The sequence below is a fragment of the Gallus gallus genome, chromosome 2 (genome assembly GCF_016699485.2).
Source record: "Gallus gallus isolate bGalGal1 chromosome 2, bGalGal1.mat.broiler.GRCg7b, whole genome shotgun sequence".
Taxonomy (NCBI): domain Eukaryota; kingdom Metazoa; phylum Chordata; class Aves; order Galliformes; family Phasianidae; genus Gallus; species Gallus gallus.
Genome location: NC_052533.1, coordinates 99016723 through 99033829, shown reverse-complemented (window position 1 = coordinate 99033829; position 17107 = coordinate 99016723).

The following is a 17107-nucleotide window of genomic DNA, read 5'->3' as shown; positions in this document are numbered from 1 at the left end:
TTCAGACGCTGAATACATGATGAAAAGAAGCTCTTGAAAAAAAATATACAGAGAATAGGCATTAGGCTTAACTTCTGTTAAACAAGCAGTAGAATGAAATGCTAGTAATTAAGGATGGAGACCAGTGGTTACATGTGATAAATTATTTGGCAGTGGTTATTTGCTTTAAAGCATATCCCCTTAAGGGAGTATTTATTATTCTTGAAAGCTTATCTGAGAACAAGGAGAGACTTGGGTAGGAGGCTGGATGTAGTAAATGAAAGAACTTGCTAAATGATTTACTATATAAAAGTTGTGTACAATTTTGAATACGTACAGTTACATCAATTTTGCAAAGCGATTGCTCAGTGCATTTATTTTGTTTGTTATTACTTTCCTGTTTTGACTAAAGAAGTTCTATCTAACTTCATTGTTTCCACTTTTCGAGCAGATTGCCACTATACAGACATGAGGATGTTTTTCTAAATATGAAAAGAATGGAATGATCAGACAAATTATTTGGCTGCCTGTTACTGAAATGTGGCATGCTTCAGATCTGAGTCAGCAAAGAAACATGAAGCAGTGGAGTTAAAGCCACATTCAGCTGCCAAAAAGGTCCACCAATGGAACAAATAGCTGGCATTCATTATGCAACAGAAGTATTTATTTTTCTTTGCTTACAAATAGTATCCTATTAAATAGTATACAGGAAGTTGCCTTTTTAATTGATATTGAAGGGAGGATTTACAGAACCAGGGAATGCAAAATATCTTTCTTATGTTCAGAGTAGTCTCTGAAGAGACACAGCTCTACATTTTTTCTCACCCCCACCTCACTCTCTCCTCATCATTTTTGTGAAAGCTGGGTCACAGTGAGGGCAGAATCACTCTTAATAATTTTAAGTTAGATAATTTCCTTACTACTACCTAACACACAGAAGCTGAGGCTAACCCTTGCACATTCTCTTGGCTGTTAGCAGCCTTGCTTGTACTCTGCGCATGGTGGCTGGTGAGGAAGCCAGTTAAGCAAGGAGCTGCTTGAAGCAACTACATGAATCCTAAGAATTTAGAAGAACAGAGAGTGATGCATCTCCATAGTGACAGGATGAGAGGGAATGGCCTTAAGTTGTGCCAGCGGAGGTTCAGGTTGGAAATTTAAAAATATATACATTCTCAGAAAGAGTGGTGGTGCAGTGGCACAGGCTGCCCGGGTGGTGGTGGAGTCACTGCCCCCAGAGGTGTTGAAGAACTGTGTGGATGCGGCACTGAGGAACGTGGTCAGTGGGCCTGGTGCGGATGGGCTGATGGTTGGACTAGGTAATCCTGGTCCTTTCTGACCTTAACAATTCTATGATTCTATGATCCATCTCTTATACAAAGAGTAACATCTGACAAAATATCTCTGATGTTTTATTCCATTCATGACCCAGGCATCATTTTAAAAGTAACACGGTAAAACTCAATCAGCTTTTAATTATTTAATATATCTGTGAATGGCACATGCTAATTCTTCTCTGAATCACATTCGAGAGATAAACTTCCATTCAAGCTCTTAAAGGCTCTGAATGGCTGATGATTTCTTCTTCCATTTTTGCTTACCACAGAACGGTGGCAAGACAATTCACAGAACGTGCTTTTATACAGTGTTAGCTGTAGATTTGAGGCAATAAGACACATTTCATTGTCTTTCCATAATAAGAGTTTCTTTCTTCCCCATGTAATATTTTTACCATTTTCTGTCACTATACAATATGATTCAGCGTCAGGTCTTAACTCATGTCATGCTGAGATTTCTGTATGTCTATTAAGAATTGTTTTCCAGTTGCTACAAAACAAATACAAATCTCCAGGTCCTGACTCATTTTTAACATTACTTTAATGACTGAAGTAGAAAGAATAATTTTCTTCTCTCCTACCTCAAGAAGAACAATGTGTGTATATGATCTTAAAAATACCACATTGAACTATGCTAATTTTACAAGGAAGCTGCTGGAAAGAATAGAGCACCAACACAGTTTCTGCTCAAAATCAGTCTGTTTATGAAGCAGACATTGTTTTGGGTGGGAAATTAATAGATTGTTGAAATGTCTATTTTCAACATTTTCTAACATAACAGAACAACAAACTCCCTGCATCTCTCTAGTATTTTTTTTCTTTTTGCTTTGAACACTGAGATATTCATTAGGAAAAAAACAAAACAAAACAAAACAAAAAAAGCCAACAACAGAGGAGAAAAAGCATCACCAGATAGGCTAGATGTTAGGGTATCATCTTGCTCTAAAGTGGGGTTGGATTCCAATCTTTGCTCCAGAAAATACTGATAGATACAGAAATTCTGAGTGTGAAGACTCCATTTTAGTGGCTCAATCCAACAGTTTCTTTAGATGGCTGTGAAAGTTTTTCTTTGAAGTCCCTTGAAAGGTTGTGATTAAATTCAAAAATAAGATTTGGCTCTAAGAGCAAGTCAGCATTCTCTGTCCTGTTTCCTTGTATTTTCTTTGTGTTATTTTAAAAGAAAGTGAAATTTATTTGGTCAGTACACAGAATTGATTGTTGAAATAGAAACAGCCATGAAAGTGTTTAGACACAATTTCCTTAATACAGATATCCAACTGCCATATTATACCGTAGGATCATTATTCTTTTGCTATTTTTCCTCTTGGCAGAGAGAAAAGAAGGACAAATTCAACTGCTAATTATTTTTCCAACAACCAAAATAACCTATCTCTGTGGTGGTTAATATGAAATTTTTTTCTCACGGTGATATACTTACTTTTCCAAAATATTCATTAATTAGGTGAGATGCATGCTAAGTCAGGATGTGGTACATGAGCACAGCATACCTACGTAGGGGAATGTTAATGAAGCAAAGACCTGGGTAAATGACAGTACCATCTCAAATGTGTAGAAAAAAACCAGCACTATATATATTTCTTAATGTTCAGGACAGTAGCCAAATTCCTTCCTTTTGTTGTGGTTTTCTCTTAGTTCCAAAACATAAGCAACCCACTATGTAATGAGTAGTAACATACATGCTGTGCATAAACAGAATGTGGATTTCCTATTAAGGTGACCGTTTAAACTTTGACTGTGCAAGTGTGTTGAAAAGAGGTTCAGTGGAGAGGAATCCGGAATTGTGTTAAACGCATCAGAAGAGGCCCAATGGCACTTGGGTTCTATGCCAAATGGAGTTGAGCACATGTAGGAAATAGTGGGATATTTTCAGAAATCTTTTCTTAGAAGACACAGAACCACTGCAATGATAAGTGAAGAAAAGAGAGAGAAAAATGAGATGACAGGGCAAAGGGGAAATAAGCCAACAAAAAAGTGTATTTAATGTAGCAGTAGACTTACAGCCTTAAAGAAAGTTAATATAGCCTTACAAAGAGTAACCATTTGATAAAAAGATGGAGATCAGTCTTACTGGCTATGTCTAAATTGCCAGTCTCCTGAGAAAGTGCATCATCTAGTACTGTTGTGTGAGTCCTGGCCATTGCCATCCACTATTTTCTGCACAGTTTTCTTTCCAAATTAAAGCAAGCTTGGATAGGCACAAGTGGTATTATACTGAAGTTGGTTTGCTGCTGCGGATCCCAGGGGGCAGAGTGTGTCATGAGCTTGCTGTCTAGTTGTAGACTTAGTTATGTTTTAACTTGTACATATCTGCAAAGGTGAAATTCATTGCACATTCCTACTCACATTATTTACACAGTAGTGCTAGACACCAAGATCACCCACAAAATATCCAAAAATTAATGTTCTATAATAATATCACAGATATTAGAAGAAAAACAGAGTCAAAGGCTCTTGATGCTAATTGAACTGGAAAACAGGCCTTAAAATGTAAAATCTTATTATCCTTACCATGAGGAGTAGTTCAACACTGTGAGTCATCTTGACTCTAGAGCACTCCTTTTAACATTTCTGACAACTACTCTGAGAGAACAGAACAGGAGAAAATGAACTATTCTTAGTCTCTAACCTGAAAATATTTAGGACAAAATGAAGATGCATCCCATAGAGGCTCTTATGAGGTTTGTTCCCAGAAAAGGCCTCACTTGGAGAGGTCAGCCTTCTTGGTATGGCAGTGGTTCCCTCTCCAACCAGCTTTTCCTTCAGGAATGTGTGGAGCTCTTTTCAAATGCCAGCGTGCCACCTCCATAGCAGAAAGATGATGCCTGCAGCCCAGGATGTAGCTAAAGGTATCAGTTGTGGTGCTCAGGATTTACCCATCTTGGAAAATTTTATAAATGCAACCATTAAAAAACACTTAATACTTAGAAAGATTAAGTATACATAAGAGCAAGACCCCAAACCTAACAATTCTGAACAGCAAAAACCTTAATACCAACTTTTCTCCTTTTCCTCTGATTATGTAAATAGGCCACACAATATTAACTAAACTCCTAAATAAAACAGCTTGGTTCTGACTGGAGAATGTTTCATTGGTTCCCCTCTCAACATCTCACTTGGAAGGAAATGAAGGAATGATGTTTCTGGTGGTAGAGGCATGGTGGGAAGGGCTGCAGCTGTCAAGACTGTTTGGCAAAGGACTATGATTGAACGCGTATCTCAAGCTTCAGCAAATATTCAAATGCTCCCACCACCATGGCCCTGTGAGGCTGCAGCTCAACCCTTAACCAGAGGCCATTGGGCCCTGATGAGCAGAATACCCAAATGCATGGCTCCAGAACTCTGCACCCTTCCCAGTTCATCTCTGAAAACCGTGCCCTCTTTGCAGTATACCACAGTTGCTAAATATTTAACTGTGACACACGACATGCTTGTACCACCAATAGAACTTTAACCAACGCTTGGCCCATGGGGCTTGAGGCTAGATGGCCATTTAAAGAAAAGTATGCATAATTAAATTCTGACTCATTTTATGCCTTATCCTCCCTCTCCCCTTTTATCTCCAGCTACCATTAACAGGCTCCTTTTCGTTCTCCCCCCTCTTATCCTTTTTCCTTCTTTTCCTTTCATCCTTGTTTGTGTCTTTTTCATTTTCCCTTCCTTTAATTTTTTTCCAAACCCTTTTGATCATCTGTCTCCTCACCCCCAGTTCCTTACCCAGCTGTGTTCACAGCCTTTTCCATTTTAAATAAGCTGCTCCCTCTCTTCTTTCTTACTATGTTTCTCCTTCTTCATATGAATTAAGCCTTATCCCAACAATTCTGGGACCCTGATCTTCAGCATTGTCTATAACAAATGTTAGTCACTGTTTCTTAATGAGTAGATCTGATTGGAAACAAAGCATATGGCCAGAAGGAACAGCGTGGAAAATGGAGTGATAAAAATCAGTGGTAGAAAAATGAATTTAATTACGTTATTCTTATCATTGTATCATCCAAGCGCTCATTTGCTCTGACAATAATTTTCCCTCAGTGTGTGTGACATCTTAGCCATATATTTAATTAATAGTACAGTCTTATACAAAGATTATATTTCTGTGTTACTAAAAAGCAGTGAAATGTTTGTTTAATTGAAAACAGAGCTGCATTCTACCAGCAGGTACATAGTCCTAGGAGAAGCTGATCTTGCCAAGAATGTCTGCACAGGTCATATATACTTGTACCTGTTTTAATTATTCCCACATAAATGCGCTTGCTTTCTGTAGCTGCACGTCAGCACATGTATAGCAGCAAGGTACACAGCAATACAGTTCAAGTTACAAATTAACCTCATTATACACTAAACTGATGCAAATAGTCATTTATTCACTTCCACACGCTTCCAGGCAAAGCACCTCTGCTTTGAGTCCTCTCACAGTTTCCAGAGTTTTTTGTTCAGAAAATAACTCTTCTCAACTTAGATTTCTCATCTAGTAGCTTAGCATCTTTTAGAAAATAACAACAATTTAAAAAGCTATTTCTCCATCCTCTCTGGCTGCAGCATCTGCGTGTTCCCATGCCCTCCAGTTAAGCACTGTGACAGAGCGATGTGCAGGTTACTTTATGCCCTTCAGAGTCTATAAACATGGAATTCAGGTTTAGCATTGAAATGCCTTTGAGTTTAACATGCAAGTCTTGACATCCACAGGTGCTCTGGTATACTTTCTTCTAATCTAAACTGACCTCTTCTCTAAATCAGTTGTTTTTTTTGACAGAAACAGAGGCTGATCAGTCTCTCCTACCACCCCAAGCTCTCCTTATATGATAACGATATCCTACTCTCTCCTGCACAGATGACTTCTCTCTGGTCAACATTGAAGAAAAAAAACACCATTCTGACACTTACTGCCTTTTTTGAAGCAAGCCAACTTTTTTAATACAGCTTCTATGCAGAATATGAACTCCAAGTACTTCCTTGGAGTTTAGCACAAAGCAGACCTACTGATTTGATGGAGTTACAATTCACTTCATTGCAACATCTGAAAAACTCCTCCTTTTACAACAGTTTGCAGCATTCAAAAACCATTTATGCATGAAAACTTATCTTTCAATATTGGATTAGTCTTTTGCAAACACTTTTATTGGTATATGAGTAATACTCATTACACTCATTTTTTAGTCTTTGAAAGAGTTTGCATTTTATAGACCATAATTCATCATAAAACCAATATTAGGCATATACTACACATGAAAGCTCAACTTTATGATGACATTGACATTTTCTTTCACACTGAGCAGAGCCAAGAGAATGCCACTGATATGTTTTCTGATTTCTCTCACCTCGAGAACTCAGTGAATTCATAAAGATAAATGTCACCGGCTGAGATCAGCAATCATGTAACATACACATGCACCATCGGAAGTTTTTGGGTCTTTTGTTGGGTTCTGGCAGAGTGCTCTCCTCCAGCCATGTTTTTCATGGGCAGAAAGGACTGTGAAATATAAGTGAGTCTTTGATATTTCAAATATTCTTTCTCACAAGTATTTCTTCTTTTTTGGGTCCCTTTATTCTGACTCCTCTCCCCCTTGTACCTTCCCACTTCATCAGTGCTTCTAAACTGTATGACTGTTTACGAGGGTGGATAGTGATAGGACAAGGGGGAATGGTTTTAAACTGAGACAGGGGGGTTAGGTTGGATATTAGGAGGAAGATTTTCATACAGAGGGTGGTGATGCCCTGGAACACGTTGCCCAAGGAGGTTGTGGATGCCCCATCCCTGGAAGCATTCAAGGCCAGGCTGGATGTGGCTCTGGGCAGCCTGGTCTGGTGGTTGACGACCCTGCACATAGCACAGGAGTTGAAACAAGATGATCTTTGAGGTCCTTTTCAAGCCAGGCCATTCTATGATTCTATGATTCTATTACAAGTTATTATTATTATTTTTTTAATTGTGCCTTTCCTTTCTTTGTTTCTTTGCTGTCCTTTCCCTCCTTTCTCTCCCCCACCTTTTGTATTTTTCCCAGTGTCTCTTCCTAGAAACTGTATCACAGAGAAGAATTTAGAAAAATGAGAAAAATTGTCCTCAAGGGCATCAGAAGCAGTCCAGAAGTGTTCACTTCTCAGTAAAACCTGCGAGGGACATTTTCACTCATATTTGTCTAAGATGGATAGACCTAATACAGCTGGAGTTCTGCTATTAGCAGAGAAAGTCTTGTAGCCACGTGGTTAAAGAAGCTGCAGAAAATCTACAGCAAAATGGTGCTTATAAAGGTCAAAATATAACTTCGGATGACTGAAGATTAAAGCATTGGTTTTGGACAAGGTAACCTTAACTAGGTAAAAACACTGTCAAGATATGGCAGGAGGCATTACATGTAATTCTATGTTTTTTCTTTCTTTTTACAGTGTGCAGAGTGACAGTGTTCTAATTTAGATGTAGGCCAGGAATGATGATCGTTACCAAACTGTAATGTCATTTACATTATGTTCTTGTGAAATCAATACTCTTAATATCGATATACAAAAATACTGACTTTCACCAATGGAAATTAGATTAAGAAGCCAGTCCTTTTTACAATTTCATCCTCCCTCAACTCCTTTCAGATTTCATTTTAGACATATTAAATCAAAACTTATGATTATACCAGTCTACTTTGTGACTATTAACAGAACCCAAACTCACATTTCAAAACTGGACCTAGAAAAGGATGAGAAAAAAACCAGATATTTGCTTTTTGTATTTTCAACAGCTACCTCTGTGCTATCTTTAAGAGAAGCTTCAAGTTACAGCCTTAAGGCCAAATACACTGTGCAGACAATTCATGCTGAATAGTTCCACAACCATTTTCAGACTATTATTCCCAAAGCTGGTGAGAGAATAATGCAAAAAGCATCCAGATCATCCCAGCTAACAGAAAGCCTAATCCATGGCACCACAAATCCTCTCTGCTGTAGCTGCAGGAGCACATTGATTTAAGCCTCCCCAGAGCTACTCCTGAGCACAAGGTTTACAGAGCCCCAGTCCTTGTTTTGGTGCCCAGAGCCATCTGCAACCCCAGCCCTGCCAGGTAGAGGACATTTTCTTTGACAAACTGGTTAGGGGCAGGCGTTCAGCTGTACCTTCTTTTCCCTGACACATGAATGAGTGTGGTAAACTGTTTTGGTGAACCTCTTCTCCACGCCCACGTGGATCTTGCTGAGAAATGGGAAGTAAAACCCAGTCAATTTCCTTCTGGGACTCCTAATTCCAAAAAAGCCGAAACAGACCAGAGCAAGATACCATAAGAAGGTCAGCTGCGTGTCTCTGAGGCAGCAGCAAAACAAGAGGAGGCAGAGATAAGAGAGGAGCTGCTCACAGAGGAATCCAACAGTCCTGACCTGAACTATTCTACTCATAGACAGTGTCCACATGCCTTCACTCCGACCCTGACCACTGATGAAAACACTTTTTCACAAATATGCTTTCTGCTCAAAGTAGCAATAGAGTAATGAAGCCTGGAGTTACCCACCAGACATTTGTGATCTCTTGCATATAAGCCCAGGATGCTCCCAGACAGTAGGCACTCTGACTGTGGAAGTCTGACTTTCTGTTCAGAATCTGTTCCTGGATACCACACAGACACTCCTTTCTATTACTATTATGCATGCAACCTTATATGTTCTATTTACATCCCTAAACACTTCATTCAAAGTATGATCAGAAGATGGCCTATTTACAACTTCCAGCCTAAATCCCAGGCGTTTGTGGGGTAGGGAGCCTTGTTTGTGCTCATTTAGCAAGGCTCTATTCCTCACTTGCAGATTTTTTAGGACATTAGAGATTTTGTGTCTTCCTCTGTAAATTCAAATACCCTCAATTCCAATGGGTCATGAGAAAAGAAAAAGTGTTACTTGTTTGAGTCTTGTTACTGTGAACTGTATACTTCTGCTCTTTCCATCCAGGCCAGGGATATGACAACTAGCTGACCTTTTGGTTACAAGCATAACAGAGGTACAAAAAAATTGTGACCATGTCACCTAACTCCAAGAAAGCCTGGGGGAACCAGGTCTATGGGCAACAATATCTGAGCTTGCATTCAGTTAAACTGGGGAAGCTGCCCATTTTGCTGTAACAGACTTTTGTCATGTCTGCAGCAAGTTCAGAGTAAGCTCCACTGGGAACAACTTGGATGAGATGAAGTTATAAGGAGCCAAGAGGGAAAGGGCTCATGTCATTCATGCTAAGAGACACTATCCTTGGGATATTTATCCCAGGATACACTCGGGGAATCAGAGGAGAAACAGCAGTTCTAAAAGCCCTACTGCAAGCAAAAGACACACATGAAAAAAGGTCACACAATGTAACTTTCTCCAAAGTGACATACTAAAAAATACTCTTTCTCTAGATGAAAGGCAAGTACTGGTCAGTAGGAAGGGTTCCTCTCCTCTGTTCATGTCTGACTGGAATAAGAATCTGGGTCTAATGAGCAGTTATCAAAATGGGACAGTTTTTCAGGAGCGAAGTCAGGGACTTACAGTGTTAACTAACATATGTGCTGGAACGATGGAAACAGAAGGCTTGGTCTACTGCTTTCACAGGGTTTAGGGGGTGCAATCTAAAGTAAAGGGAATCCAGAAAGATATGGTAGTGACAGAGAGACTAAAATAAAGGTACTTTAAGGAAGGCCTCTACAGAAATCATGGCCTTCTAACAAAAAACTACAACACAAAAATACTCTGAATGAAAATGGCCACCATCATCCACTGGTCAATGGATGTCTACGGTTTGGGGATGCATTTAGGACAAAACATCTTTCTGTGTGCATAACTGGGCAGCCTATTGCTTCTTGCTCTCATCTTGACATCATTCAACCAGAGAGTACTGGTCACCTCCTTCAATTAGATTCTGAGTCACCAGCATGTGGTAGCACCCATAAGTCACAATGGTGAAATTATGGTGCTCAGCCCGAGCAGGCCTCAGCCTGGCTTTTAGCTTCTGTCCTTGTCTCATCACTGCATAGCTGCACAGTGAAATCAACACAGACAATGAGGAGCTGTCACAAGGCTGGGATGGTGCTTAACATCCTGAAATGCAGCGCAAGTGCTGAGGGAGCCGAACTGTTGTTACCATTGATTTCACTGGGAACAGGATTTGATCAAATAGGAACAGGACTACTAGTGAAAGTATTAAGGCAGACAAATCAGGCACTGGCCTGTTCCACTAGTGTGATCATGATAAAAAAGCAAAACTATTCTGATTTCTCCTTTCTCCCCAGCAACTCTATTTCAAATTGTGTACCTTTTTTTTTTTAATCTCTTCCAGGCATTTCAGAGATTTTTTAGACAAGAAGTAGGTAGAAGTGGTTACTTCTAGACATGAATACAGATTATTCCAAAGCATCAGTGCTCAGAAGGGAAAAGTTCTAACCCAGGAAACTTTTAAGTCACATTTGCAAGGCCTATGACCACACACGTTACGGTACCATTCTTTTAGTACCATTCTGAAGAGCTCTGTCAATCCTTGTTTGCTCTTGCACCTTCAAATTTGGCAGAGGCAAAGACCTGAAGTTACAGAAGTGCTTCAGTCTAGGTGTCTCACAGCTTACCTTTGTTTGAGTTTTAGTGGTATCCCTATATTTTCTTTGTTCATACTACGAGAAAAATAAGAGCTTGTGATGAAAACTGTAAGAGCCTCTTATAGCCTTGTTTTAGTGTCTGTCATTTTCTGGAACGATATACCCTTAGTTTATAGCTTCAGAAAATGAGTGACCAGCTCCTCAACACGAGTAAAATTTTCTCAGCAACTTTGGTATCTGATCAGTACATAAGGGAAAGAGGAAAACGACTGTCTGATTTACAACAGAGATGCACTTTCTGAGAGCTGTAATTGATATCACTATGCAGCTCTTTGAATTTGTCTACTGGAGACTTTTTTTTATACATACTGGTATTGTTTCTGCCCCAAAACACACCTGTAATCCTCATTAATACCAGTGCAAGGAAAAACAAACAAGCAAACAGATCTACCACACCGCAGTCTTTCTGTGCATAGAATTCTCATTAACTTTAATCAAAGTTCTGCACAATAAGCAACAGCAGGATCAGCACTCATTTTGAAAATCAAAGTAATACACAATGATTCATGACATCTGCAAAACATTCCTGACTTTTATTTATCATGCTTTTATTTCAGTAATCATTCTTGTCTCATCAGAATGCTTATTTAAACTTGTGAGAGAAATCTATCTATCTCGGCATTATGTTTTATCACATATGTTTCTATTCATCATAACTCTTAATTTAGAGTTAATAAAATAATTTAAAAGTTAGTATAAAATCAATAATTAAATTATTGATTTTTTTAGCACAATTGTGCACAGAGCAGGAGAATCAATAGCATCCATGGTCACAACAGATTTCAAATTACCATTCCCGATGCCTTTGATAAATCAACTGGCAGTTGAATTCCTACTAATTTTGTGTTGTGCGTCTTGCTAAAAAATTCACTGCATGTAAATAAAGTCTTTCTTTGTCAGAGTACATTTCTGCTCTTACTTTCCTGTGCTGCTCACCCCTTTGCCTCCTCAGGGCCACACTATTTAAGTAAGCTCCCATTATTTTCAGTGCAATGGCTTGCTAAAGGGAAATATTTGTGTCCCTTCACTGGACATCTGCTGTTGGTACGAAAGCAATCAAGAGGAAAAAATGATGGTATGAAGCACATTTAACTTTCACGCCTCTTCATCATTCTGCACAAGCGAACACCAACAAGAATTCAATCTTTAATATATCAAAATACATTCCTCCCTACTCTGGAAAAGCAGAAATATTAAAAAGAGAGAACAGAGAATCAAAAAAAGTACCAAGTCAGTAGACTCTACACACAAAATCTTCGACTTTATTGTGGCTCCCCTAACTCACTCTTTCCACTTACTTCCAAAACATTTCCAAATACTCCAAATTACACAGCTATGAAATAAATTCTGCAAATGATTGCCACAAATGGCGTAATTTAATGTTGCTATCATTGTAACGTAAATCGTATATCAGCAACTTCATAACACAGTAAGATAAAAACCTGATGTCAGCAGAGGTAGTGGTGTGAGAAACCATATTTACACCTATGCTCATGTGCAGCCTCTTTGATGCATTCTGCATCACTGACCACTGTGTCTGCCTGCTCAGAGCCGCCTCAGATGAGATAGCATCGCAGTGTTTTGCAAGAGTATAAATTGTTGTTAAAGTTGGCTTTGCACTGAAAAAAATCAATTTACTTTTCTTGAAAGACAAGTGTATAAGATACAAAGCACTCTTCCTTCTATTCAACTACAGTGGTAGGAAAAAAAACACCCTAATTTTAAGTTGTAATGGTACCTGGTTTAATAACATCTCATGCATCTCATATGATGATCTCATCAAAGTAATAGAAGAGAGTAGTCTAGAAGTGCTGTTAATAAACATGAAAGCAGCATTGCTAAATAAGAATTAGTAATGAAGAAGCAGAAGGAACACTAATCCCATTATCAATGACTGTTTTTTAAGACTCAGGAAGAAAAACAAAGAGGCTGTGTATTTCATTTCTGTTTCAAAAACTCCTAATCAGCTGTGAATGAGTTTTTCGAAAAACTTAATCTTATGCTAAGGCACAGATACTATTACCCGATACTAATTCAGAGGTATTGATGAAAAATACATGTGACTGGACAAACTCAAGAGAAGTCCACAGGCAGAAAGAAATCTAACCTCACATTAAAGACAGTTTTTCAATTGGCTTTTGCTCCAGTGCATTTCTGGTGGAATGAACCGAAGATGTCAGAAATATTTTCTCCAAACCGGACACACTGTCTAAAGGGCTCTTACAGATGTGATCAGTCAACATTAGCACTAATGGCATCAGACATTACCATTTCAGTTTGTTTGCTTCACTCCTCTGCCTCACATGTGAGGACATCTGAAAAGCAAACTTTAGTCCAGCATTTCTAGGGATAAAGAGAATGCTCTATCTGATGGGAGCCTGCAGAGAAACCCACTCTGGAAAAAGAATTGATCTTTGCAGTGAGGTGGACTAGAATATTTTTAGCAGAAATAAATATAATGATGTAGCTCTGTGAATGTAAGGGTGGTCTCCTATTAAGCACTAAATGTTAATTTTTTTTTGGAACAATTATTCACCTTGGAAGAGACAGAAGTTAGTTTATTTTGCAGTGGTGATCTCCTAAGTTTTGATTCTTTTGGTCTCGTTCCTTGACATGGTTGATTATAGAAGCACTGAACTGAATGAAAGAAAGAACAGCAACTTCAAGTTCAAATAAGTAAGGAGAGGTAGAACAGTACAGAACTTTGAAGACAATGAAATTAAGCCTAAATTTGTAATAGAAGAGGATGTTAACCCAGATGAATGACAAGATCAAAGCAACGAGTGACAAAGATGATATTACAGTCTGTATTTGTACAGACTTTGAAGACTGAATATATGAATATTTGCAAGTATTTGCATTTGATCAATCCTGCGTTTCTGTCTCTTTCAGCTCCTGACCAATCCTATTCAGCCATACAGAACTCTGAAGGTTATATACTCTCAGTTGGCATAAGCAGGTGTTTGTTTAATAGTATTAGGTATTTGAACTATTTTGCTCTTGTCTCTTGCACGTACTGCCTGATACTGTTGACAGAGACATAGCTAAGGACATAATACATTTTGAGAGAAGCCAAGAGTCATGGTATAAGAACAGTCAAAGTATTCTTCTTTACAAAGCATGGGAAGCTGGAAAAAAGTATTAAAAGCCATGAAATGTATTTCAAGAATCACAGCTGGAAAGTGAGATTGCTCTGAGTGCACTAATGTCCATGATCAGCCTCACCTTAGGCTTCCACCCACACCCTGTGCCCAGTCAGCCCAGGAGCCCCATTTCCCCTCCTAACCTACATTGTAGTGGTGGTGGTCTTCAGCTGTGCCTAGCTATGGATCCTGTCAATCCAGGCCTCAATCTGTTGGCCAGCTTCTGGGCTTGGCCTTGGGTATGCCTTGGACCTGGTTGGCGATGAGTGAATGTAATCCTCATCCTGACCTGTAGATTGACTTCCTTCATCTAAATCTGTCTCACTGTCATGAATTTGTCTACTCATTTGGAGGCTTGGTTGCGTCTGGCCACAGTCCCTAGGCTTGCCCTGCTTGCCTTGCCAAGGCTAGTGGACAGATCCTTCTCCTGCAGGAGGAGTTACTGCCCTCTGCTCCTGGAGCCTCATCCCTTAGACAGCAGGTAGTCCTTCTGCTCCCTGACGGAAAGCTCAGGTTTGGAGAGGTCTGTTTCTCACCCATAGTATACTGCAATAAAATACAATAATTTTCTAACAAAGAACAAATGACAGGATTTGGCTCACAGACAATAAAATGCATCTGAACGTGAGCTGGTATAAGATACACATTCCTCCTTGTTCATATAAATAATATGTGTGGTTAGAAGGAGACTTTGCTGATGATGGAAACAAAAACCTTTGCTTTCAGGAGAAGAGACAGCATTGTATACAGAGCTATGTTTTTTATAAGCTTACAAGCTTCTACCTGCCTAGGCTACACTCTATCTTATCCATCTCATTATAGAAAAATGTGAGATTATGAAACAGATATTTGTCCACAATGCAGCTATTTGTTCTTGGGTTTGAACTAGTAGTAACCATCTCTGTACAGTACATCTCTGTTGCTCTTTGCTGCCTCTCTGACATTCAGATCCTAAAGGTGCTCGCACTGCCTTCCTTGGATATCTCAGACCTTTTCCTAACTTCCATTTCAACATTTTATGATTAAAGATTGTTTCACTGTAGTCTTTTAAATACGTTTTTCCCAAAGATCTGGCTATGTTTTCTGCTTCAGCTTCCAGTTTAACACCAAGGTCAGGAGTGATCATGTAGAATTTCCTTAGCTACCATCAAAAATGACTTCTTAGCAATTTGGAACAAAGAGAAGCTTGCTTTTTACCACCAAACGGCACAGTGCTCAAGTGAATAAAGCAAGGTGTCCTTGGTACAAAATGGATCGTTATCATTACTTGCACAAATCATTAGCAGTACAAAAATAATAATAATAATACAGTCATGTTACAGATGACAATATCTGACAGGGAACAGCTACAGTTGTGATTAGTGCAACTCAGTGCCAAATGAATGATCAGGGATCAATTCCAGTGCCAGCAAGCTCCAGCAGCAATAAGCAGGAAATATGATGAGCCTCTACTGCAGAGGAAACCTTTTGTATGCAGCAGATTTTGCAGCTGGTTTACATTGACCTTAGATTCCAAGGAGTTCTTTGTTGCTCCTCTGAGGCAGAGAAAGACAGGGTACAGGGTGAATATGAACTTTTAAGGACACTGCTATGTCCTCACTTTACCCCTCTGAAAAAAAAAAAGAGGTTTTTGAATGAACACTAGAAGATTTATTCAGAACACTACACTGATGACTGAAATAACTCTTTAATATCAAATGAAACTTTTACAGCATTGATGGATATAGATACACTAAACATTGTGAAATACAATATGATTTAGTACAGTGCAGTCAATAAATCCCATCACATAGATACGTGCACCTTCTTTACGAAGCTTTGGATAAAAAAAATCAGCAGTGAAAAGGGGAAGAGCAGCAACGAAAATCCAGATGTGAGGATAAAGCTGCCTAAAGACAAGTGAATGTTGGTAAAGAAGAATATATTGTCTGTATTTAAGAAGAAAGACAAATAGTAAAACCTTTGAAGTTTGGCACACTCTTCCAGGGATGGTATGATTTTGCTTGAGTGGCCCTCTTGGACTGATCAAGGATTGGCTCTGAAGTTTGACTGCAGCTGAGAAGTAGTGTTGATAAAATAAGAATAGTTCGAATCATTGTCTTCTTTCTAACAAAGCACATCTTACTTTCACAAAGAAGCTGGCAGTGATGTACTTACTAAAGATAATATGCCCCTACCCTTTGAAGAATATTACTTAATTATTTAAGTAGTAGTGACATTGAAAGGCTCATGAACTTTTGTCTGTCTGAGCTTTAGAACAAGATGAAGTGGGCTAGTGAAAACCACTCCTGCCTGACTAGCGCAAACAACAGCTTTGAGCTGGGAGAGAGGTATTATTGGCTACTGATCCCACATTCTTGGACGCTTAATCAGCATTGTCATGGGTCAAAAAAGTCAGGATGTTTGGGCTTTCCTCCAGTACTTGAATATGAGTCTCCACCTTTCTATTTGTACTGTAACATGAGCAAGGGACTATTCCTGCTTCGTATCATTATAGGAAGGGTGACCTCACGCTATGGATTATGCACAATGGCCATGATGTCTTATGGAACCTGAGATATGTTTAGTTGTTCTTGTGCCAGTAACATGGAATGAACAGCACCGTGAATATCATTAATGCCTTAAAGGAAAGCCAACAGCTAAGCAGACCAATGCAGTATGTATAATTGTATGCCTACTCTACATTCACCCTACTCTAAGAACCTTTCCTGGACAACAAACAGTCAAGCCCTTGTTTCTGTTTCCACATAGCAATAAGTATATGGACCTCTGACCCCTCTAACCAGTAATACGTTTCTCCATCATTTTCGAAATTTCACAAACCATTTGTCAGAAGCAGCTCAGATTCAGAATATTAGGAATGGATCTGCAAGAGAGTGATTAGCAGGCATTCTCTAGGCAGCTGAGTCAGTCAGGCTTGTGCAATAAACAGTGCAATTATTCATCATTTATCAACAACTTGTTTAATTTACCCTCAGTGGAAAATACAAAAATTCCATATTTAAAAACAAAACAAAACCATTGCAACAAAGGTTATGTG